Source organism: Mastigoproctus giganteus, chromosome 12 (genome assembly GCF_048544385.1).
Source record: "Mastigoproctus giganteus isolate SK-2022 chromosome 12, ASM4854438v1, whole genome shotgun sequence".
Taxonomy (NCBI): Eukaryota; Metazoa; Arthropoda; class Arachnida; order Uropygi; family Thelyphonidae; genus Mastigoproctus; species Mastigoproctus giganteus.
The window spans coordinates 129,419,278-129,433,315 of NC_143586.1; the positions used below are offsets into that span (position 1 = coordinate 129,419,278).

Below are 14,038 nucleotides of genomic sequence, written 5' to 3' on the forward strand. Positions count from 1 at the left end.
TTTGATCCAAGCCCGATGCAGGATTCGAACCCGCGACCTTTGGGTTGCCAGGCAGGCACTTAACCCACCCCACTAGCCCGGTCAGCGCTTGATACTCAATAAATTATAAGTAAAAGTTCGGTGAACCTGAAAATCAACAAGCCTTTGAAAATGTCACGCTATCCTTGATATTTTCAAAGCTTTTTAAACACGCTCCCATTCTATGGACTGCAGTCTGTTTTTTTGCAATAGGATAACCATTTTTTTTTTTTTTTTATTTGTTCACTTACTGAAGATGATGGTAGATGGACCAGTTCTTTCTCTCACTCTTTTCCTCTTGTTTATTAATGATCCTCTTCCACTGATTGAAAATCATATCCATATTTAATGACAGCTCAATTGCATTGCACAATCCAGTAATCACAAGAGAAACAATAAGGTTTCCTCTTATGATTACTGAAAAAGACTGCATTTTATTTGAATATATATATATATAAAAATAATAATAATGGATTATGGACCTGGGACAATGCTATATGCAGAAAGTACCCAACGACCATAATTTCTACATAAGTTAGTAGTCGTGAAAGGCAATGTGCTAACATTACGTTACTAGTAACGCAAGTTATCGAGAACGGAACTGAGATCGCTATAACGGTGAACAAAGAAGGGAGCTAAGATAAAGTTATTATTATTATTAGCCGTATGGTGCAAGGAAGCCTGAAGCTTTTGCTGCACCAGTGGAAAAAAAAAAAAAAAAAAAAATTCTGAGTTACCTTGAGAGAGAGAGAGAGAGAGAGAGAGTAAGAAATAGTAGTAATAGTGGCATGTGATGCAAGAATGCAAGCATTATGAGCTTCTGTAGCAGCAGCCAAAAAAAAAAAAATAATAATAATAAAATAAAATTTACACAACCATTCTCTCCAAATGCTTGTCCAGTTCCTCCTTAAATTTATTTAGCTTGTGAACTTTCACATCCACAGATAGAAGTTTGTTCCAGCAATTAACCACCCACTGGCCAAAGGCAAACCTCCACACATCCACTCTACATCCGTCCTTCCTCAATTTGAATTTATGCCCCCTTAGGTTCGTAATATGAACAAGTATTGAAGAATCCCATCAGAATTCAGCGTGCTCAACCCATTCAAGGCCCTATACGCCTCAATCAGATTGTCTCACAGGTGCCCAGTCTCCAGCCGCTGCAATTTGCAGAACTTAAGCCTCTCTCTTGGCAAGAGAATCCCTTCATTCCCCTCACCAATCTTGTTGCCCTTCTCTGTACACGCTCAAGCAAATATACATCCTAAAATGAGGCTTCCAGACCTGTACTCAAGGCGTGGCCTGACCATTGCTTTATACAGAGGGACAATCACCTCCTTTTCCCTGCTAGAAAAATTCCTGTATATCATTGACAAAACCCCATGATCTGCCCTGGCAGCCTGTCTGCATTGCTCAGAAAACTTCATATCTGACTGCACAATTACTCACAGGTCTTCATATCTGACCGCACAATTACTCCAAGTCCATCTATTGTACTTTTGATGAAAGTTGTATGAATCATGCAAGATTCGGGCCACAGCAATCATAAAACAGAACTAGCAGTTAAACCTCACAGCTGCTAGACTGATCTGTAAAATACTAGTTGCCATGGTGACTGTGTGTGTGTGTGTGTGTTAAGCCCTGCTATAAACATTGTTAAAACCCACAGGTAACTGAATTATTCATAATTATATATGAGAGCATCCTTGGATTTAGAGGAGGTCCCTATGGATTGGAGATGTGTGAATGTATTCCCATCTCACAAACGGGGACAAAGAGTGATATGGGTAATTACAGACCTGTTAGCTTAACTTCTCTTTCAGGGGAAACTAATTGAGTCACTGATTAAAGAAGTAATGTAGGACCATCTAGTCAGGAATGTAATTATATTGCAGTCAGCATGGATTTGTTAAGGGGATTTTGTCTGCCCAATCTCATTGAATACTATGAGTATCCATTTAAAGGGGAATGCAAAATATAATTTTTACATCACATACTTAGATTTCAAAAAAGCTTTTGATACTATTGCCCATGAAAGACTGCTATAATAATAATGTAAATGCACAAGACATAATATGATATGAATTTGAAATAACTATATAATATCAGTGTAAATGTACCATAGTCGCAAGAAGGTCTAGGACTGAAAAAGTTAGAAATGACATGATAAGGAATACAACAAATATCCAAAGAACCAGCATTAATAAAATAGAGGAGAAAAGATTGGAGTGGTTTGGCCATGTGACGAGAATGGGGGACGACAGATTGCCCAGAAGAGCCATGGAATGGATGCCATGGCGAAGGAAAAGAGAGGAAGACCAAGAAGGACATGAATAGGGAGTGTGAGCGCAGCTGTGAATAGAAGAGGATTGGTGGATGGAGATTGGGAAGATAGAAGATGGAAAAAAGAATAAAGGAATGGCTTTTTGATGTTAGGTTGAGGAGAACCATTGTAATAATGGAATAAATCCTAAGAATATACTATAGTTAGCTCACAAAAAGAAACCACAATCGCAGTGTAAAGGCATTGTTTTAATTGTATCTGATATTGTGACAATTAAATCGATGCCTCCACACCACGATTGCAGTTTATTTCCATGAGCTAACTATGGTGTATTTACACCGATATTATATAGTATATAAAGACTGCTATATAATTTTGAGCATTGTGGCATTAAGGGGAAGTTGCTGCTATGGATAGAGGAATGGCTGAATGGGAGAAGACAAAGTGTTTATCGATGGGCACTGCTCTTCTTACACTAATTAATTAATTCTTATTAGCAGAGTCCCCCCCAAAAATTAGTACTAGGCCCATTGTTGTTTTCTCCGTTTATTAATGGTATTGATGAGGGCATATCAATTTTAATGTCTAAGTTTGCAGATGATACAAAGCTTGGCAGAGTGGTTAATGACAGCATTACTTGAGGTATATGATGCAAGAAAGCAAGCTTATACAGCATCAGCCAAAAAAAAAAAATCTTCTCATTCACTTCACTGTTTCTATTAGATAGTGTAGTATTGACATTTAATTTAATTTATTGATCTTATTAATTTAAAATATCATGCCCCAAACTAGAGCAGCAAAGCAATGGGCACAAAGTGGCAGGAGTGCTGTGACTCGGGAGAGAACTGAGGGGGGGGGGGGGGGCGATTCTCCAACGCATCACAGCCTGAAAAAATGTGCAACTTGTGAAATGTTTGCCGAACTATATGGAACGGAACATGATATTGCCATGGGGGATGTCTTTGTGTGTGCACGATGTAAGGAGTGTAAGGAAATCAGGCGACAACTCAGCGTTGTTATGGGCCTATATGAGAGTTTGAAGGACAGGGTGGATGACCTCGAAAGATCTAAATTGAGGGGCCTGTCAGGCTCTCAGCTGCCCACATCAACGCCAGAGCTTGCACTTGGTTATCACGCAACACAGCGGCAACCCCCAAGGCAGATTGCGCTGGTCCCACAGGAACTAGTAGTTGTTGGTGACTATTATCAGGGAAATGGGAAACATGCTTTGTAGAAAGGATAGGTGGAACAGGACCAGGGTATGTCTGCTAGGGATAAAGGTTGATGACGTTGTAGAGCAGATATCATCTTTTAGAGGCACAAAAGGTGATATAGTTGTACACATTGGCACTAATGATATTAAGAGTAGGAGACCGGCAGAATTACTTAACAAGTACAGCTCACTGATGAAAAAAAAGCCGTGAATTAGGGTTGAATTTGAAAGTGACTGCAATTCTGCCCAGACACGATAGGAGGGAGTATATGATCAGAGCCTTGTCGATCAGTTCGGCCCTGGAAAGATTGTGCAAGGCTCAAAGGATAGAATTTTTTTCAGCCTGGACTGTACTTGTTAACAGGAGAGACTGCTTCTACAGGGATGGGATACACTTAAATAGAAAGGGTGCAAGAATATTTGCTGATGCTATCAAGGCAGTGTTAGGTGGGTCGGAAAACTGATAGCTTGGAGGGATACAAGGAATAATAGTTTAACAGTAGCCGTAGGCAGAGGTGAAGGTGATTCTTGCACAGCTTCTATTAGAATAAGTAGCGACCTGGAGCGAGGGGTGTTGGGGGTTTCAGGGACGGATGGCAGTCATCGTGAAACAGGGGGGGTATATGGGATGTGTTAGAGTAACTAAGAATAAGAATAGGTGCATGTATAATAATGCTAGAAGTATAGTAAATAAATTTGATGAATTTGAAGTGTTGGTCAAGACATCAAAGGCGGATATTGTTGGGATATCAGAGACGTGGTGTCACACAGATATAAGGAATGCCTAACTGGAATTTGGGGAGTACAATGTGTACAGAAAGGATAGACAGGATAGGAAGGGAGGCGGTGTTATGCTGTTAATAAAGAAAAACATAAAATCAAAAGAAGTGCATCCAGTTGATATAGATGAACAGTGCACTGTTGAATCAGTTTAGTGTGACATAAGCACTGCGAAAGCAAAAATTAGAGTAGGAGTGTGTTATAGGCCTAATGACTCGAATGAGTATAATGAACAATTGTACAGAGAAATAGAGTGGGCTAGTAAATCGGAATGTCTTATAATGGGGGATTTTAACTTCCCAGATATTGACTGGAACTTGTCAGACTTTTGTGGATTTATTGGATGATTGTTTTCTGCAGCAGCATGTTCGAGAGGCAACCAGAGAAAGTAATACTCTTGATCTGGTTATCAGCAGTGATCATTCATGTATTAGGAATTTGCAGATAAAAGAACCACTAGGTGGCAGTGATCACAGTGTACTGACGTGGGATTTACTTAAAGATTTAATTACCATCAGGGGTAAAGGAAAGGGTTTTTGCTTCCGTAAAGGCGAGTACAGTGGTCTCCGACAGTTTTTAAATTCTGTACAGTGGGATCAACTGATGATGTTACCAACAGTAAATTCTAAGTGGGAAGCATTCAAGGAATTAATCGTGGAAACTACTAAAAGTTTCATACCTATTAAGAAATATTGTTCAAGGTTTAGGCCTAAATGGTTGTCAAATGAACTAATGAGACTCGTAACAGAGAAGAAAAATGCATGGGATGCATATAAATTATCAAGCGACTCAGAAGCCTATGGCAGATATAAGTTAATCTGTAATCAGGTCACAAAGGGGGTTCGGCAGGCGAAGGCAGATTACGAGAAATCCTTGGCAACAGATGCTAAGAAAAACAGCAAGGACTTCTTTACTTATATAAACTCTAAAAGGAAGGGGATGAATCTGATTGGTCCACTTGACATCGATGGTTCGACTGTTGATGATCTTGCTCAGATAGCAAACAAACTGAATGAGTATTTTGCATCTACATTCACACATGACGAATTACTAAGGTTTGAAAATGGCAGAAGGTTATCAAATTGTACCAAGATACTTAATGATTTTGTAATAACTGAGAGCAAAGTGGAAGAGAAATTGCTGAAGTTAAACGTAAGAAAAGCACCCGGGGTGGATGGGATCTATCCAGTTATATTAAAGGAGGCGGCAAAGCAACTAAGCAAACCCTTAGCCATAATTATGATAGCATTCTTGGACTCAGGGGAGGTTCCCACGGACTGGAGAAGTGCAAATGTATCCCCAATTCACAAAGGGGGATCGAAGGGTGACACGAGTAATTACAGACCAGTTAGTTTAACTTCTGTTCCGGGTAAAATAATGGAGTCACTGGTTAAAGATGCATTGCAGGATCATCTAGACAAGACTGCAGCAATAATTCAGACACAGCATGGGTTTGTTAAGGGAAAGTCTTGTCTGACAAATTTGATAGGATATTATGATGTGGTTACAAAGGAACTGGATGCAAAAAATAATTTTGATATCATATATTTGGATTTCAGGAAAGCTTTTGACACTGTTGCGCATGGAAGACTATTGTACAAATTGGAGCAGAATGGTATTAAGGGTAAGTTGCTACAATGGATAAAAGGATGGTTAAGTGCGAGAAGACAGAGGGTGGTAATCAATGGATGCTGCTCTTCTTGGACTAATGTTATTAGTGGAGTCCCACAGGGTTCGGTGTTAGGTCCACTGTTGTTTTGTATATTTATCAATGATATTGATGAAGGTATATCAGGCTTAATGTCGAAGTTTGCAGATGATACAAAGGTTGGCAGGGTTGTTAATGACAGTAATGGCAGTGTGCTACTGCAACAGGATCTAGATAATTTGGGCAGATGGGCTAATAAGTGGCAACTGGAGTTTAACCTTGACAAATGCAAAGTACTGCATATGGGTAGAAGTAACCCCAGAGAAACGTACCAACTCTGTGGTACTACACTTTAGGTGGTAGAAAATGAAAAAGACCTGGGAGTAATTGTGCAAGCAGATATGAAGTTCTCTGAGCAATGCAGACAGGCTGCCAGGGCAGGTCATGGGGTTTTGTCAATGATATATAGGAATTTTGTAGCAGGGAAAAGGAGGTGATTATCCCTCTGTATAAGGCAATGATCAGGCCACGCCTTGACTACTGCGTACAGGTCTGGAGGCCTCATTTTAGGAAGGATGTAGATTTACTTGAGCGTGTACAGAGAAGGGCAACAAGATTGGTGAGGGGAATGAAGGGATCCTCTTACCAAGAGAGGCTTAAGTTCTGCAAACTGCAGTGGCTGGAGACTAGGCACCTGCGCGGTGATCTGATTGAGGTATATAAGGCCTTGAATGGGTTGAGCACGCTGAATTCTGATGGGATCCTTCCACTCGTTCAGATTACGAACCTAAGGGGGCATAAATTCAAATTAAGAAAAGACAGATGTAGAATAGATGTGCAGAAATTTGCCTTTAGCCAGCGGGTGGTTAATTGCTGGAACAAACTTCCATCTGTCGTTGTGGAAGTTGATAGGTTGAATAAATTTAAGGAGGAACTGGACAGGCATTTGGAGGGAAGTGTGATTTTTTTTTTTTTTTTTGGCTGATGCTGCATAAGCTCATACATTTGCTTTCTTGCATCACATGCCACTACTACTACTACTACTACCCATCTGGTCACTCCAAATGTTTGTCTAGTTCAGCCTTAAATCTATTTAAGCTATCAACTTCCAAAACAACAAATGGAAGTCTGTTCCAGCAATAAACTATCCACTGGCTAAAGGCAAACCTCTGCACGTAGGCAAGTAGAAGTAATAAGGAATAATAAGAATTAATAAGAATAAGTTAGTGCTGTTCGTCCTGTGATTTCAGCACCTTTTTCTAGGGCCAGCCGCCGAAATCAAAGGAGGAAATGGCAATAAGGGGATATAGCCTCTGTTTCTGACATGAAATGCACGCCCCACGTGGTACACTTGAAAAGTAGGTAAGGTTTGTCAGTTTAAATAATTTTGTTTAAATTTAATATTAATTTTGATAGTGCAGCGCATATATTTCATGGCTGACCCGACAGAGGCTGGAAGTAAAGAATTAAAAGAATAACAAGAATAAAAAGCAAGAAATGGGATAACTTACATGAGGTCTTAGCGATCTGTACTATTGTGGAGAAATAAAATGTTTACAGTGAATGTGGGCTAAGGTATGTGGTATAGGCTGGCCACCCCTGGTGTAAGGAATCGGGAAGGTTTTAAAATAAAAAAAATTAATTATGTTGGGCTAGTTCCCTCAGGTGTAACAGGTTTGAGATGTATTCAAATAATTTAACCAATTTTTGTTATGAATTTAAAGGTGGTTAAATGATTGAAGGAATGCATCCCAGGATAGAAAGGAATAAATGGCTAGCAAACTAGTGGTATATAGTCGCTGAACTTTGTATAGGCGAGGAAAGCGTTTTAAAGCAGAAAAGGAGCATCTCGGGTATTGCGTTCAGTAAAGCTTTTTGTCTTCTTCAGTACTCTTTATGCTTTTCTACTCCCTATATTTTTATTTCTTGCAAGCCATTAGTTTACTGAACATAATACCCGAGATGCTCCTTTTCTGCTTTAAAACACTTTCCTCGTGTATACAAAGTTCAGCGGCTATATACCACTACTTTGCTAGCCATTTATTCCTTTCTATCCTGGGATGCATTTCTTCAATTGTTTAACCTCCTTTAAATTCATAACAAAAATTGGTTAAAATAATTTTAATTTTCTACTTCGCTAATTTAACTTAAATTATTTGAATACATCTCAAACCTGTTACACCTGGGGTGGCCAGCCTATACCACATACCTTAGCTCACATTCAGTGTAAACATTTTATTTCTCCACAACAGTACAGATCGCTATGACCCCATGTAAGTTATCCCATTTCTTGCTTTTTATTCTTGTTATTCTTTTAATCTTTACTTCCAGCCTCTGTTGGGTCAGCCATGAAATATATGCGCCACACTATCAAAATTAATATTAAATTTAAACAAATTATTTTAACTGACTTAAACAAACCTTACCTACTTTTCACATGTATCACATAGGGCATGCATTTCATGTCATAAACAGAGGCTTTACCCACTTATTTCCATTTCCTCCTTTGATTTCGGCGGCTGGCCCTAGAAAAAGGTGCTGAAATCACAGGACGAACAGCACTAAGTTATTCTTATTATTCTTATTATTCCTTATTACTTCTCCTTTATCTTAGCTCCCTTCTTTGTTCACCGTGAAAGCGATCTCAGTTCCATTCGCCTTTGTTCTCCACAACTAGCGTTACTAGTAACGTTAGCACATTGCCCTTCATGACTACTAATATATATATATATCTGAAATAAATTTATTCATTTATTCAAATTATATAAACAGGATAACAATTTTCAATGTACAACTGTAATATAATTTCTCACAGTTCTGTTTTGTAACTACATCACAATTTTTTTTCGCTGGGAGAGGTGAGTAGGAAGTGAAACTGATCCCACACATGAAAAGTAGTTAAAATCTAGAGCACTACAACCCAGATGTCCCTAGCTAGAGGGAGATTTTGGAATGCTGAAAGCTTAACTGTATACAGGAACTCTCCGACTTACGTAATACTCAACTTACGGAAATTCGACTTTACGCAAGTTCTTGCCGACCAGTGCAAACTTAAAAAAATCGTGGTAACGTATTTTGCATCCCATAGGAATAAATGGAGGTATCGTGAAAATATCGTAATGTGAACCCAATAACACATTGTTTTTTTTTTTTTTGTAATTCGTTCCAAGTCCTTGGAAGTTGAAAAATTCACTATATTACTAAGCTATTTATCTCTCTAAAAGGTCACATTTATAATGGAAATTGCACTACCCTTTCATCGTTATCATATGTTCCCGTTATAAGAATCAATTTTAAATGCCTTTGTGATATTTTTCTAAAGCACGTCTTGGAGGCCACGACCACGAAACAATTTGCACTTTCCAGTTTATTGGGCTTTTCTGTTAGTGCATCTACTTATAAACAGGTAGTAAACTCGATCTTATTGCATTTGCGATAATACCAATAACTTCAACTGTGTGGGTTTTTACACTATTATGGTGAAATGTGTTCCCCCCCTTCACTGAAATCTTCAATCATATAAAAAACAAATTTCCAGAAACTTCTCTTCATTCCTATTTACATATTACAATGATGAAAGGAAAGCGACCAATGAAAAGTGCAACTGGTGGTAGTGCCAGGAAACGAAACAAAATTGATTTAGAAATGAAGATGAAAATGATTAAGAAGTACGAAACAGGAAAAAAAAATTTGTCATCTATTGCAAGGGAATTCTGTCTCGGTGCTTCAACAGTGAATACTATTTTAAAGGACAGTGTGTGTATAAAAGAACATGTCAAAGGATCAAACCACTTAAGAACAACAGTGATCACAAAACAGCTGTTAATAATATGGATGGAAAATCAGATTTAGAAGCGACTGCCCCTGAGTCTAATGACCATTCATGCAAAAGCAAGTATTTATAAAGATATTAAGGATAAGTACGGTGAACCCCAACACAAGTTAGTGGCAAGCAATGGGTGGTTTAATAGGTTCAAGCATCATGCTGGTTTTCACAACGTTGAAGTATGCGGTGAAGTCATCAGTGCCAATTCTGCAGCTGCAGAGAAATTTTTTGATGTGTTGGAAAAAATTATCGATGAAGGCAGCTATTCAACACAAATACTGTAAAGACAACAATGTTCCTTTCAGGATTTTGCTTCTATTAGATAACGCCCCTGGACTTCTTACGCATCTAGATGATTTCCATTCGAACGCAAGTCACATTTCTACCGCCAAACACGACTTCTCTCATCCAACCTATGCATCAGGGTGTTATTTCAAATTTAAAAGCATACTATTTACGCACAACATTTGCTCAGGCATTGTCTGCAGTAGACAATGAGAAAAATTTTATGTTAAGAGAATTTTGGAAATCTTACAATATTTACCACACCATCTTAAACATTAAACAGACCTCTAAGCAAGGGCACATGCCTTTCCTGGGGATAACCTCACTTGGAATATGCATATTACAAATACTGTTTGCACATCTGAGGTGCTGCTCCTAAAGTACAACTCTCACACTCCATCCAAAAGAAAGCAGCCAGTTTAATTACTGTTCTCTCTCACTTAAGAATTATTTTTGTGTTTTGTGTTTAGCCTCTGCTATATACTTTTTCTCTGCTATATATATAAGGTATATATCTGCTATATATATATAGTTTTAAATAATTAATATAAATGTCTAAATGATTATTTTCAATTTATCACTTGCAACGTTAATGCTATTGCTGTGTGGCAATTAGAATAGGAAAGACTACACTTTCTAAATGAATATCCTGTTCCGTTTACACCTTAATACCTTTATAGAAAATAAATACCAGAAAATTGAAGTAGTTTAAACAATCTAACTACACACACACACACACACACACACACACACACACACACACACACACACACACACACACACACACACACACACACACACACATTCTCCCTCATGATGAGGAAGAACATGCGTTGAAGAAAATGAAGAATCAGAAAGCCCCGGGGGAAGATGTAGAGTTGTTAAAATTGGGAGGGAGAGACATGACTCAAAAACTAGCAAGACTCTTCACAAAATGCAATAGAAAAGGTGTAACGCCTAAGGAGTGGAATAATGCAATCATAATTTTGCTGCATAAGAAAGGAGATAAATCAGAAATTGGAAATTATAGACCAATTAGCTTGTTATCCCACAACTACAAGTTGTTCACAAGGGTCATTACTAACAGATTAGAAAGAATACTTCATGAGAATCAACCGAAAGAGTAAGCTGGCTTTAGGATAGGATTCTCAACTATGGATCACCTTCATGTAATATCACAGCTAATGGAGAAAGCAAATGAATATAAAACACCATTATGCCTGGCATTTGTGGATTATGAAAACGCATTTGACTCCATACAGCATAAGGCAATGTTTCGGGCACTGGAAAGACAAGGCATAGATACCCCCATATATTATGATTTTGAAGAAAATATGAGAATGCTACCTCCTTTATTAGACTAGACAAAAGATAGTAGCAAATTTAAAATCGAGAAAGGAGACAATATCTCCTAAGTTGTTTACTGCTGCCCTTGAGGAAGCTTTCAGAAGATTAGACTGGTCACAGAAAGGAGTCAATGTGAATGGAGAGTACGTAAACCATTTACGATTTCAGTTGACATTGTGGTCATAAGCCACGATCCCAAAGAATTTGAGGAAAATCTTAATCAGTTGAACTGAACTCAGAAGAACTTAATCAGTAATGATGAACAAGTATGCCACAGAAAGTGATATAATTATTGAAGGAGCAGTAATTGAAAAGGTGGAGTCATATACTTATCTGGGACAAATCATTAGCTGTAATAATGATAAATGGCTAGAAGTCAAGAGAAAAATAAATTTTGGATGTATAGCATTCAGGAAATATAGTCACATACTGAGGAGCAATATCCCAATTTGTCTGAAACGTAAATGAACCAATGTATACTCCCCACCATGACTTATGGAAGTGAAACTTGGGTATTCACCAAAAGAATGGAATAGAAGCTGAGAACTACACAGCGAAGAATGGAACGAATTATACTGGGAATCAGACTTGTTAGATAACAAGAGAAACACATGGATTAGGCAGCAAACTCAAGTAAAGGACATTCTTATCAAAACTAAAGAACTAAAATGGTCTTGGGCAGGACATATAGCTCGAAGACATGATGACAGATGGACTAAGAAAATAACAGAATGGAACCCAAGAGGAGCTAGAAGAAAACCTGGAAGACAACAACGGGGATGGACAGATGAAATTCATGAGTTTGTGGGTAGTAAATGGAAGTCCATTGCACAAAACAGAAGGAACTGGAAAGTTGCTGGAGAGGCCTTCATCCTGCAGTGGATTGAAAATGGCTGATGATGATGATATACTTTTTCTGCAACTAAAATACTTTGCACCTCTCAATTTATCATCATTAGAATTTAAAAAAGTGCAGAAATTTAAAATTAGCAACGAACAGCTGAGTGAAGACAAATTTAACAAAATACAAAATTCTGTCAGATTTCACATTAGAATTTCAAAAAATAAACCTTCCCAGTTCTGGTACATCTTTTAAAACAATATTAACATGCTGGAATTAATAAAACAAGAATATAGTGGCCTGTGCCTGCTGGGCTTACAAGGTTTGAGATGCCTGTATTATATTAAAAAAATAATAATAAAAATAAATAAATAAATAAATAATATACAAAATGAAAACCATACAAACTTACATTCCATCAAGTGCAGATACTGCATCTTCAGCATCCCTAGGATCCTCAAACTCAACAAATGCAAACCCAGGAGGATTTCGGGCAACCCACACATTCCGCAATGGTCCAAACTTGCTGAATGCTGCTTCTAATTCATGCTTTGCAACACCACTTCCCAAATTTCCAACAAAAACTTTACACTCAAGACTCCATTCTCTGTGGCGTGACATTCTTTACAGAAATTAGCAATATGCAATGATTAAATTGTAAAGATGTATTGTTTAATAATAAAATATGAAACAAAGTTTATAAATTTCATATATAACAAAAATAAATTTTCTCTTAAGTTCAAAAAGAGTATGCATTTAATATACAGGGTGTCTACACAGAAACAAAACTTTGAAGCCACAAAACTTTTTTATATATGTTTCAGACTGAATTAGTATTAGTAGTGGCAAATGATGAAAAAGGCAAGCTTATAGGAAGTCAGCAAAAAAAGAGAAATTGCTCCAAAAATCAAGCAGCTGCTGATGCTGAAGGGAAACTTCCATACATTTATCCTACAATCACCCTCCTCAATTTGAATTTATGCCCCCTCATGCGTTTAGTCTCAGCAGGGGGAAGAATGCCATCAACACTGAGCTTATTCAATCTATTCAAGGCCTTAAACATATCAATCAAATCTCATTGCAGGTGCCTAGTCTACAAATACTGCAATTTGCACAAATGAAGCCTTTCTTGGTAAGAGCACCCTTTTATTCCCTTCACCAATCTCATTGCCATTCTCTGCATCCATTCCTGTAGACCTACATCCTTCCTAAAATGAGAACTCCAAACCTGCATACAGTACTCAAGATGCTTTGCAACTTGTACAAGGCCTAACCATGGCCTTGTACAAAGGGATGTTCACCTCCTTATCCCTATTAGCAAAGTTCCTATACAGGGTGTCTCAAAAATACACGACATAACTTCAGGAATGAGTTCCACATATGTAGACAATAAAAATATTTTTTTATCAACGTAGTTCCGGAAATGTTTGGTTCCCGAGTTATTAATTGGAATGTCTTATCTCCAGCAGGTGATTTCCTTCATCACAAGGTACTGACAGAATCTAGTGGTTTTCCATTCCGACCTACTCACCACGTACTCAAATCAGGAGCAAGTGGATATGCACTTTATGTACAGTTTGGTGAACAGCAATGCTCTGAAGGCTCCTCGTTTGTACCACAAAAGGTTCCAAGAACGAAGATGTCCAGACAGGAAAACGTTTGAAGGTATCCATCACCGCCTTTGTGAACATGGGACCTTTATACCTCGTACTGCCAACAGAGGATGACCAAGATCTACGACTACTGAAGTAGAGGAGGAGATTTTGGATGTTGTGCATGCCACTCCTGGAATCAGC

General features: G+C 38.1%; 1 pseudogene across 1 annotated transcript in view; it reads right to left on the minus strand.

Moving 5' to 3' along the window:
- LOC150077415 (RNA-binding protein 1 pseudogene) overlaps positions 1–14,038 on the minus strand; it is a 72,834-nt pseudogene that overhangs the window by 29,773 nt on the left and 29,023 nt on the right. The window contains exon 2 of the transcript XR_016547672.1: positions 12,655–12,864. The product of XR_016547672.1 is annotated as an RNA-binding protein 1 pseudogene (transcript). The remainder of the gene's footprint in view (positions 1–12,654; positions 12,865–14,038) is intronic.